Source organism: Phyllobates terribilis, unplaced genomic scaffold (genome assembly GCF_046119375.1).
Source record: "Phyllobates terribilis strain yellow unplaced genomic scaffold, ASM4611937v1 Scaffold_187__1_contigs__length_3656778, whole genome shotgun sequence".
In the NCBI taxonomy this organism is placed as follows: Eukaryota; Metazoa; Chordata; class Amphibia; order Anura; family Dendrobatidae; genus Phyllobates; species Phyllobates terribilis.
This window is the reverse complement of record NW_027362947.1, coordinates 3,008,245-3,018,122: the sequence shown is the minus strand read 5'-3', so window position 1 is coordinate 3,018,122 and position 9,878 is coordinate 3,008,245. Positions and strand designations below refer to the sequence as shown.

General features: G+C 46.9%; 1 pseudogene; it reads left to right on the top strand.

The window, feature by feature from the left end:
- The first annotated feature begins 3,147 nt into the window (after positions 1-3,147).
- Positions 3,148-3,261, top strand: LOC141213224 (U2 spliceosomal RNA; annotated as a pseudogene).
- The last annotated feature ends 6,617 nt before the right edge of the window (positions 3,262-9,878 follow it).

Here is a 9,878-nt window from a genome sequence, read left to right as displayed (position 1 = left end):
TTCTCCAGCATCGGGAGCACAGGCATGTGACAGCAAGTATGTGATTTGCATATATACGGTCACATCCCAACTAGACATATCCGGCCTTGCTCAATGCAAGCACATTGAGTGGAGCCAGACACGTCTAGTCGGAATGTGGTCTGAAGTATGCAAATCACATACTTGTGGTCACATAACAGCCCGTTCCCGGCACCGGAAAATCCTCGCAGTGCGTGCAATTTGAGAATTTAAAAGTCTGCAGTTACATAGACTGTAGACTTGTACCCCAAGGCCGGACAATCCCTTCTGCAAAATAGGAGATAAATGTATGATCGGTAGGGGTGCTCTAACCACAGGGTCCTCCAGTAATCCTGAGGACAGAGGTTCCAAAGTCTGCTGTGTGAATGGAGTGATCGTGCGCATGCATAGCCAGTGCTCCATTCATGTCTGTGGGAGCAGTCATGCGCATGCATAGCCATCACTCCCATAGATGCACACATGCTTCATTCACAAAGCTGTATCTAGGACCACCGCTTTCAAAACTGCTGGGGGCTGCAGCAGTCAGACTCCTAGTGATCAGACATTTATCAACAACCTTGTGGATAGGTGATTAAACATTATTTATGGGACAACCATAGCCATAGATGTAGAAGAGAAAAAAAGCAGAATAAACAGTAATAGATGAGCTAAAAACATGAAATTTATCAAAATATGTCTTGAAAAATCTCACGCTTCCAGGTGGATCGACGGCGCTTTCCTTGACCTGAACGGAGAAAGCATGGAAGCCGAGGTGGACGAATTCCTCCGAGAGGTCTACAAGATGATGAAACTGTTTCAGCAGAAGCAGAAGACGTTAGAAGAGGAGAAGAAAAAGGCGTCTCAACACCGGACACTGTCTGAAGATAAGGATTCGGTGGACGAGGAAAAGAAGGAAAGCCGCATAGTTCTCATGTGTTCTGCCATCACCGAGCAAATCAAGGCTTTTAAGGTAGATGCATCAAATAATGGATATATCAGTAATCTGGGCCCGGTTTGCTGGAGCGCGCTGTTACCTCCCAATCCCAGCCAACTTTAGCACAGTGGTTACTATCGAGACAGCAGCGGTGGTCGGTCTCCTAGGCAACGATCTGTAAACAAAAGAAAAGTCTTAATATCTCAAGAACGGCTGCAAATGTCAAGAAGCAGTAAATTGCAAAAGTGCAGGTTTTTACAATATCTATGAAGATGGGAATAACCCTTTAATTCATTTTTGTAGCCGTAATCCCGGGACACTGATTATGATTGACTCCTTTTCAGGAATATATCCCTCTGGTGAGCATCCTTTGCAACCCATGCCCCTCCTATATATCCATCCTGGCCTCCATGTGTCCAGCCTGCCCCCCTTCATATATCCATTCTGTCCCATATATCTATATATATCTATATCTATATCATATATATATAACAGTTTTGATTTATATATATCCATCCTAGCCCCCCCATATATGCATCCCACCCCACCCCATATATCTATCCAGGTCCCCACGTGTCCAGCTTGCCCCCCTTCACCTCCATGCGTCCATCCAGGTCCCCACGTGTCCAGCTTGCCCCCCTTCACCTCCATGCGTCCATCCAGGTCCCCACGTGTCCAGCCTGCCCCCCCTTCAGCCCCATGCGTCCATCCAGGTCCCACGTGTCCAGTCTGCCCCCCCTTCAGCCCCATGCGTCTATCCAGGTCCCACGTGTCCAGTCTGCCCCCCCTTCAGCCTCATGCGTCCATCCAGGTTGCCACGTGTCCAGCCTGCCCCGCTTCAGCCCCATGCGTCCATCCAGGTCCCCACGTGTCCAGCCTGCCCCCCCTTCAGCCTCATGCGTCCATCCAGGTCGCCACGTGTCCAGCCTGCCCCCCCTTCAGCCCCATGCATCCATCCAGGTACCCACGTGTCCAGCCTGCCCCCCCTTCAGCCCCATGCATCCATCCAGGTCCCCACATGTCCAGCCTGCCCCCCCTTCAGTCCCATGCATCCATCCATGTCCCCACATGTCCAGCCTGCCCCCCCTTCAGCTCCATGCGTCCATCCATGTCCCCACATGTCCAGCCTGCCCCCCCTTCAGCCCCATGCGTCCATCCATGTCCCCATGTGTCCAGCCTGACCCCCCTTCAGCCCCATGCGTCCATCCATGCATCCTGGGTAGGTGTTTATGCCCCTGCATCCATCCATCCTGGGTAGGTGTAAATGCCCCTCCAGCCATCCATCCTGGGTAGATGTATATGCTTTTCCATTCATCCATCCATCCTGGGTAGGTGTATATGCCCCTCCATCCATCCATCCATCCATCCATCCAATCTATCTATCTTTCTATCCCTTCCTTTCTGAGATAAGCTGCAATAATGCATTTGTCCTTTGCTACACCTTTGCACATACGCCATATACCTAATCAGTGGCCTTGTTATCAGCTGCTACTCTTTTAATTCAACTGTCCCATCAGTTGGGTGTTGCTGAGTACCACGCATTTAAAAAAAATGTGGGGCCGTTGCGATTTCTTTAGTGAAATGCTGGCTCCCTCTGAAAGAGCACTGACTTCTTTAATTTTCTATCTATGGATGAAAAAAAGATAAAAAAAAGTTTGGTCTGAGATGTTGTTTTAAAGTGCTACCTATGTCTGTCAATCAGAGCATCCTATTGGTTTTCACCCAGGCAGATAGATTGCTTGCAATAGATGTAATGAGTGAATGGAACAATGGAATAATGCAAGAGAATGGGACAATGGAACAATGGAATAATGCTAGAATGGAAGAATGGAACATCATTGCACATGTCATAATGGGCTCCTAGCCTTTATCTGGCTGTGCTTCGGCAGTCAGCTACAGTCTGCAGGGAGCCTGCAGACTAGGAAGAAGGTGGACCGCCGCTTGTTTGTTCACTAATTAGTTATCCTCTCCCCATCCCCTTGTCTGCAGGTGCATGGGACATTGGGTGGGGAGGGGAGCATGTTTGAAAATAGGCAGACTCATGCAGATTAAAAATGCATGCGTGGGCTGCAGCTGCAACAAGCAGTAAAGTTGTGGGTTTTAAGATGTCTATTGATGAACAACATGTCCTCCTAAGGGGAGTCTTTGTCCCTATCCCTACAATGGGTGCATTCTTGAAGCCAGGGTGCAGTCATAGGCCAAAACCAATTCAGGTTATCGCTTCTCGGCCTTTTGGCTAACATCAAGTGTAGTATCTGTTCTCATTTAGTATATGTGCTTAGCTTTTACCAATATATTGCATTGCAATGTTATCTATCTATCTATCTATCTTCCCGGCTGCTTGTTTTCCCTCTATCCACACCCTCCTCTTCTTTGATTGACAGCTCTGGCTTCATAGAACCAGAGAAGGAAGGAGACAGAGGTAAAACAAGCAGGTGGGAAGGTGTATATAAAGGATTGGCCCACGCCGTGATCCACGGAGCGCTTGTACTTGGTTTCAACAGTCATTCTGTGCTGACAGTCCCTTTAAAATCAGTGTTTCCCAAACTCCAGTCCTCACGGCCCCCCACAGGTCATGTCTTCAGGATTTCCATAGTATTGCACAGGTGAGAGAATTCCTGATTCCTTGATGATACTTTCATCACATGTGTAACACTGAGGAAATCCTGAAAACCTGACCTGTTGGGGGCCATGAGGACTGGAGTTTGGGAAACACTGCTTTAAATGGAGCGGTGCTGCAGTTTTATTATTCAGCAATTAGCAGGATCCCCCAACAATTTCTTAAGCAATGAGAAAATGCAGTCCCTAATGATGTCCTCTGACAATAAGCGGATGACGGACAGCAGATGCATTGGGTTCTGCATTTCTTGGAGAATGGGATGGGGCAGCTTCTGTCTTCTCAGTGATACAATCAGGAAGGAGATGCAGCGTGAGACATGACCTGTCTACATCTTTGATCTGATCATCAATACAGAGGGCTGATTGGTGAAGACAGAGGGAAAGGCTAATAAAATTATTAAAAAAAACTTCGTTTTTCGGCTGCCACTTCCTCTGGGGTCAGTATGCCAACCTCATTGACTTCATAGCACTTGTCAGAGTGGGCAGACACGATTTATTGCCTTTACACACGTCACCTCCACACAGGGCGATGCTGCTACGACGCCTCTGTAGTGATCAAACGTTGAGTCAAACAGCAGGGCTTTAAGAGGGCTGCCCTTTTCAATCTTGGGACTAAAACACAAAAATAAGACATCCTGTTAAAGGGGATAAAGGTAAGTAAACCGCGTTCAGTCCAGAGTGATGAATTCCAAAAGATAAAGTTTATTCCGCCATCACATAACGTTTCGACCTGTTATAGGTCTTTATCAAGTATATACAAAGACATAGAGGGATACTGATCCCCTTTAAGGAAAATCAGGGCCAGAACCCTTTAAATTCCCCTTAAATGGTCCAAAACTGAAACTGTGGGAACAATATAATCCACTTAGGGTTCAAACTTACAGTCAAGGGTTTGATAAAATTATCTACACCCTTGTGTCTCCAGAAAGCATAGCGTACGTTCACGTGCTGAAAATGCCGACCAGTGCTGGAGTGAGCAGAGGTCCGCAGCTTGTGACACTCCTGCTGTAGTGAAACTACAGGTCCCAGCAGGCTGACGGTCTCTCATCAAGTTATGCTGGGAGCCGCAGTTTCACAAATAGTGCTAGAGGATCCATGTCAGAAATATGAGGCTGCCACTAGGGTTTCTCCCACAAATATGTAATCGGACGTGGAGCAGAACTGCACGTGGATGAGCCATATTCTCTATCTGTGAACATACTACTCCTTCACTCAGATTCTAAGTGGTTCTGCAGCGCATCTGTGCAGAGCAAGCTGTCAATCAAAATCCGGGCCGGGTTTACAGCCGTCACCCCTGATATAGCGAGAGGTGCTGTGATCCAAGACTGTAGCCGCTCCGTGCACAACGATGAGTGAAGGCCGGCGGCTGCAGGGAGGAAAGAAGTTAATTTTCTCCCGGTACCTACACTATCAATAAGGCGGCCGGGCAGCATTGTAACAATATTTATCTGCAGATTAACCCTATACCTGCAGGTACATAGCATTTTCCAAGGTGACAGGTTCCCTTTAATAAAGAGAAGATGGATAGAGCCGCATTAGTCCGTACTCACGGTGGAAGCCTCCTGACAACTTCTTGAAGAACACTTTCCACGTTTGTTCCAAGCTTCCCCGACATCTAATAGAAATAAACAGAGAAATGAATTTCTTAATACAGTTTAGAACTCGGCTACAACGAATCAGAAGAAATGAAACCTGTTTGAAGCTGACAAGCAATCAAGCCCCTCCGTAAGCCACACAGAACATGGCTACTTATGTCATCTGCAGGTGATTAAAGGAACCTGTCATGTTGAAATGGTATAAGATCTGTAGGGGGTGTTGTAGAGCAGAGAAGTTGATCAGACTGATAGACATATCTGTGGGAAGAGAGTCAGCAAAACTGGCATTTTATGCAGTGAAAAGTCCTGCCGTATGTACACTAGTCCAGTGGGCGGTCCTACTAAGTGATTGACAGTTCCCTGTATGACCATGCAGGCAAAGATAGCTGTCAATCACTAGTAGGACCGCCCACTGGACTCATCTGTACAAACAGCAGGATTCCACTGAATAAATTGATACAGGAAAAACATCTATCTTTGTACCGTATTAGCCAGTAGATAGAAGAGTATTTAGATTTGAGAGTCCTCAGTGGTTGATACCATCTTTTCCGTTAGCCATTAAAAGGTAACAAATTGCAAACTTTCCAGACTACTCAGGTCTCAGGTCTGCCTGATGAAGAAGCCGGAGTAGTCTGGAAAGCTTGCAATTTGTTACCATCTTTTCAGTTAGCCATTAAAGGTATCAACCACCGAGGACTCTCAAATCTAATGAATAAATTACAATTTATACTGAATCTTCTCCCACAAACCTATATATCGTTCTGCTCAGTTTCTCATGGATAAAACCTGTACATCTGAATGGGGCTTTAATGTTGTTATTACAATCATGTAACCGCAGATCACAAAATCTTTCATATGATCATTTTTTTAACACCTAAAACCCCAATGGATATTTATGTTTACTAAAGGATTCCTTTCCCATTCTTTTGGCAGCTCTTCTTTAGGTATGGACACAGACCGGCATCCGGCATAAAGACATCTGGAGACTTTTCCTTTTTCTGTGATATTGGATAATCTTGTTCATTTCTAACGCTTTAAATCTTTCAAATTCTTTCTGAAAAATGTATCATAAAGGGACTTTCTCAGGTCAGTTTTGCTTGTGGTTGTGTTACCATTATTTGTGCCAAATGTATCAAAGTGTTGCGCGATGTTTGATAAATGTTTATGTAGCACTTCCATCTATCTTTATTTATTTTACTCACTTATATGGCGTCATTAATTTCACAGCACTTTACAGACATTATCATCACTGCCCCCATCGGGGCTCACAATCTACATTCCCTATCAGTATGTCTTTGGAGTGTGGGAGAAAACCGGAGAACCCGGAGGAAACCCACGCAAACACAGGGAGAACATACAAACTTCTTGCAGATGTCGTCCTTGGTGGGATTTGAACCCAGGATCCCAGCGCTGCAAAACAACAATGCTAACCACTGAGCCACTGTGTATCTTTATCCACTTTTAACGTCACCCGTCGTTCTTAGACCTGTGTGGCTTACCAAGCCCAATTTCTAAAAGTTGTAAGAGTGCTGTAAAATAGGAAGCTGCACATTTTTGCGCAAAAATTATGCGTCACAAAAGTTTTTTGCTTTTTTTTAACACCAAAAATTGATGTCAATTCCTCGCTACATTGCCCCTTTTCCAGCCACATTTTGTAGAAAAAAATAAAAAGACAAGGTACAGACAGCGGAGTTAAATTTGCCTACAGGAATGATTTTGATCTGGAGCGCATCGTACCCGGATACAGTCACTAGCGGGAACGTCAAACATCTTCTCAATTTGTTTCTCCACCCTTTCCGGATCTGCATTCTTCAAGTCTATCTAAAAGCAAAAGTATAAATACTAATTATTTATCAAAGCTGGACAACATCTAGAAACCATATAAGAAAACTGGCTTAAAATATAGTGAGAACAAGAGTTTAGGGAGAGATGTACAACTGGCACTGGCCTATAAAAGGGATTGTGTAATCGTACAAAACTAGCAAAAATGTAAAGCGCCTGGAAAACAAGGAACGTGCAATTTACCTCTTAGTAAAATCCTATGCTTTCTCAAGAACGGGAGGAATTTTAATTTCATAATTTTTTTTTAATCAAATAATTTTTATTGAAAAACTCCAACTACAAATATTCCATCTTTCAAATAACATACATGACATAGTAATTCCATAGTAAAAATATGAACAAAGTAACTGAACTTCAATTCCCATAACCCACCCTAAACCCAAATCCCAACACTCCAGAGAGAACCATTTTCAGAGCAGTTCTAGAATAACGGACTATAGCATTCGTAGAAGGGGAAGAAGATAAAAAAGTGACTAACAAAGGGATAGCAGCGTTTTAATGTTATCATTTACTGCTTGATGCCTGAGCCGGGGAGTGCACGCTGAAAACTGTTGCAGGCTGCTGTAATCACAGGACACAAGCAAACAGCATGGCATTTCCTATCAGCAGGGAGGAAGTAAAGGGCGACAGTAATGAAAGTCTCCTCCTACTCCGCTCCATATTGAAATGAATAGTGTGCATCCTACAAATGAGATGCATATGACGCGCTCCTGGGCCTGTGTCGCGCTGCGTTGCGCACTCGGGAGCTTACCCGGAGCCGGATCTGTTGAGGGTTGTAGTCTCGTGGCGGTGATCCGGTCCGTGCCCAGGGAGTCAGACTAAGTGGCGCTGTTTTAGCGGTAGATGTTGGACGACTACGCCACCCGTTGAGTGCAGCCAGGGAGCTGCTGCTGCAGGGCAGACCGCTGAGGCCGGTGGTAGGATTGTGCAGCGTGATAGTATAAACCCCAACGGGAGGGGTATGGCCTCAGGGCAACCGACGTGGATGATGGGGGTAGCAGGAACCACTCGGAGACGGTACTGTGTAGTTCAGGGTCTTTACTGGTGATAAAGATAGACCCTCCCGGAGTACTGGCTAGCGATTGGGGCCTGGTCAGTCCTTGAGCAGATGGGATCTCCCCTGGCCAGGCGGAGTTGTAGGCCTCCCAAACTAACGATACTCTTCTGGCTACCTTGCTAGAGGCGGGTATAAGTAGCCCACGTCCCTGAGTGTACCGTGTGGTGCTCACCCGTATGGCCGGTGACTCGGGGCCTTCGGGTTTCTGGGCCAGAGGACCTGCAATCCCCTGCCGGTCGGTTTCTGCTGCTGGATAGGAGTTAGTCCCCACAGCCTCGGACTCCGGGTCCGGTGATAACTTCTCAGTCAGGGCGAGCTCTGCAGCTGCCAGCCCCTGACCCCTTGTAACACTGCTCCCACAGAGCTCCTGTTGTTTCTTCCTATATTTGCTTCTTTTCTCTGCTTCTACTCTACTCACTCACCCTGCCTCAGCCCTAGGTTTATATAGGGGAAGTTCTTCCCCTCCCAGGACTGGGCAGGAGGTGTGGCATGCATAGGATCCCTGACCAAGAGACCTCCCACCTGCTCTCAGACATAACATTGCTGTTACTGTGGAAAACCAGACCCCTGGGGTGCCACATTCCCCTCTAGTGAAATTTAGTACTCCGGGACTAAACATATTTTAGAAAAACATAACAAGATATAACAATAACAATAAAGAAACACATAAAGGTGGTCACGGCATGTCCGTAACCGGGTGCAGTCTTTGAAGAAAGCAAGGTGTCCATTTCACCAAAACAGGGAGACGTAACCAGGTAGGGGTCTGTCCTGCCCCGAGTCCTTAACAGTCTTTAGTCCGTCCTGGGTTACGCTCCAACTATGTACAAAGGATTCCCGGTAAGTCCACCAAGGACTCCTAAAAATAACTAGAAACACATAATTATACACAAGCAACAATAAACAGGTAACCACAAATAAAACACTTTATACACTTCAAATCCTCCAACGTGCGGGTAACTGGCCCCTAGTGGCCCTAGTGGACCTACGGAGCTGACTGTCTGGCCCTGAACTACAGGGTGTAGGAGCTGTTAAGGGTAAACTGGGCAGCGGTCTACGGGCCCTTTGGCTCACTAGGGATATGGCAGGTTCACTGCAAGCAGAGGGTTGATCCTCCTGGTCTGCTGGTGTGGGGTCTTCTGCCTCCTGGACCGGCTGTTCTTCCAGCTCTACCTGTTGCTCCGTAGGTGCTTGGGATGCTGGTTGGAGGAAGGTGAGTACGGGTACCACAACTGCACCATTGACTTGAGTCCAAGACCGAGGGAAGTCTCCGAGCACAGTATTAACCATGTCTTCCCTTTCCTCTACGGGTCGAGGGTCTTCTTGTTCCTCTTCAGGGTTCCGTAGCTGTTCGGGACACTTCTTCAGGTGATCCCGGGATACAATGGTTGTGGTTTCCCCTCCGTCTTTACTGATGGTACAGACCTTTGGGTTGTCGTGGCTTGAGGGCAGTACGGTGTACGGGTCCTTCTCCCACTGGTCGTCCAACTTGTGGAGCCGTCTTTTTCTATTCAAGACCTGCTCTCCGGGTACTAGGGGAACAGCGGGAGCATACTGGTTGTAAGTTTTCTCTTGTCTTTCCCTAGCCTGACAGAGACTTCGCTCCACGCTCTCCTGTACTCTCCGGTACTGCTGCTGCCTCTCTGTGTCCCAGTCTGCTTCTGGTGAAGTGTCCTCAGGTGTCAGGACTCCCATTTCCAGGTCAACAGGTAACTTACCAGGTCTCGCCCTCATTAGGTAAGCCGGGGTACAGTTGGTGGAACCTACCGGGATGTGGTTGTATAGGTCCACCAGATCGGGCAGCTTCTCAGGCCACAGACTGCGTTCTTCCAGGGGC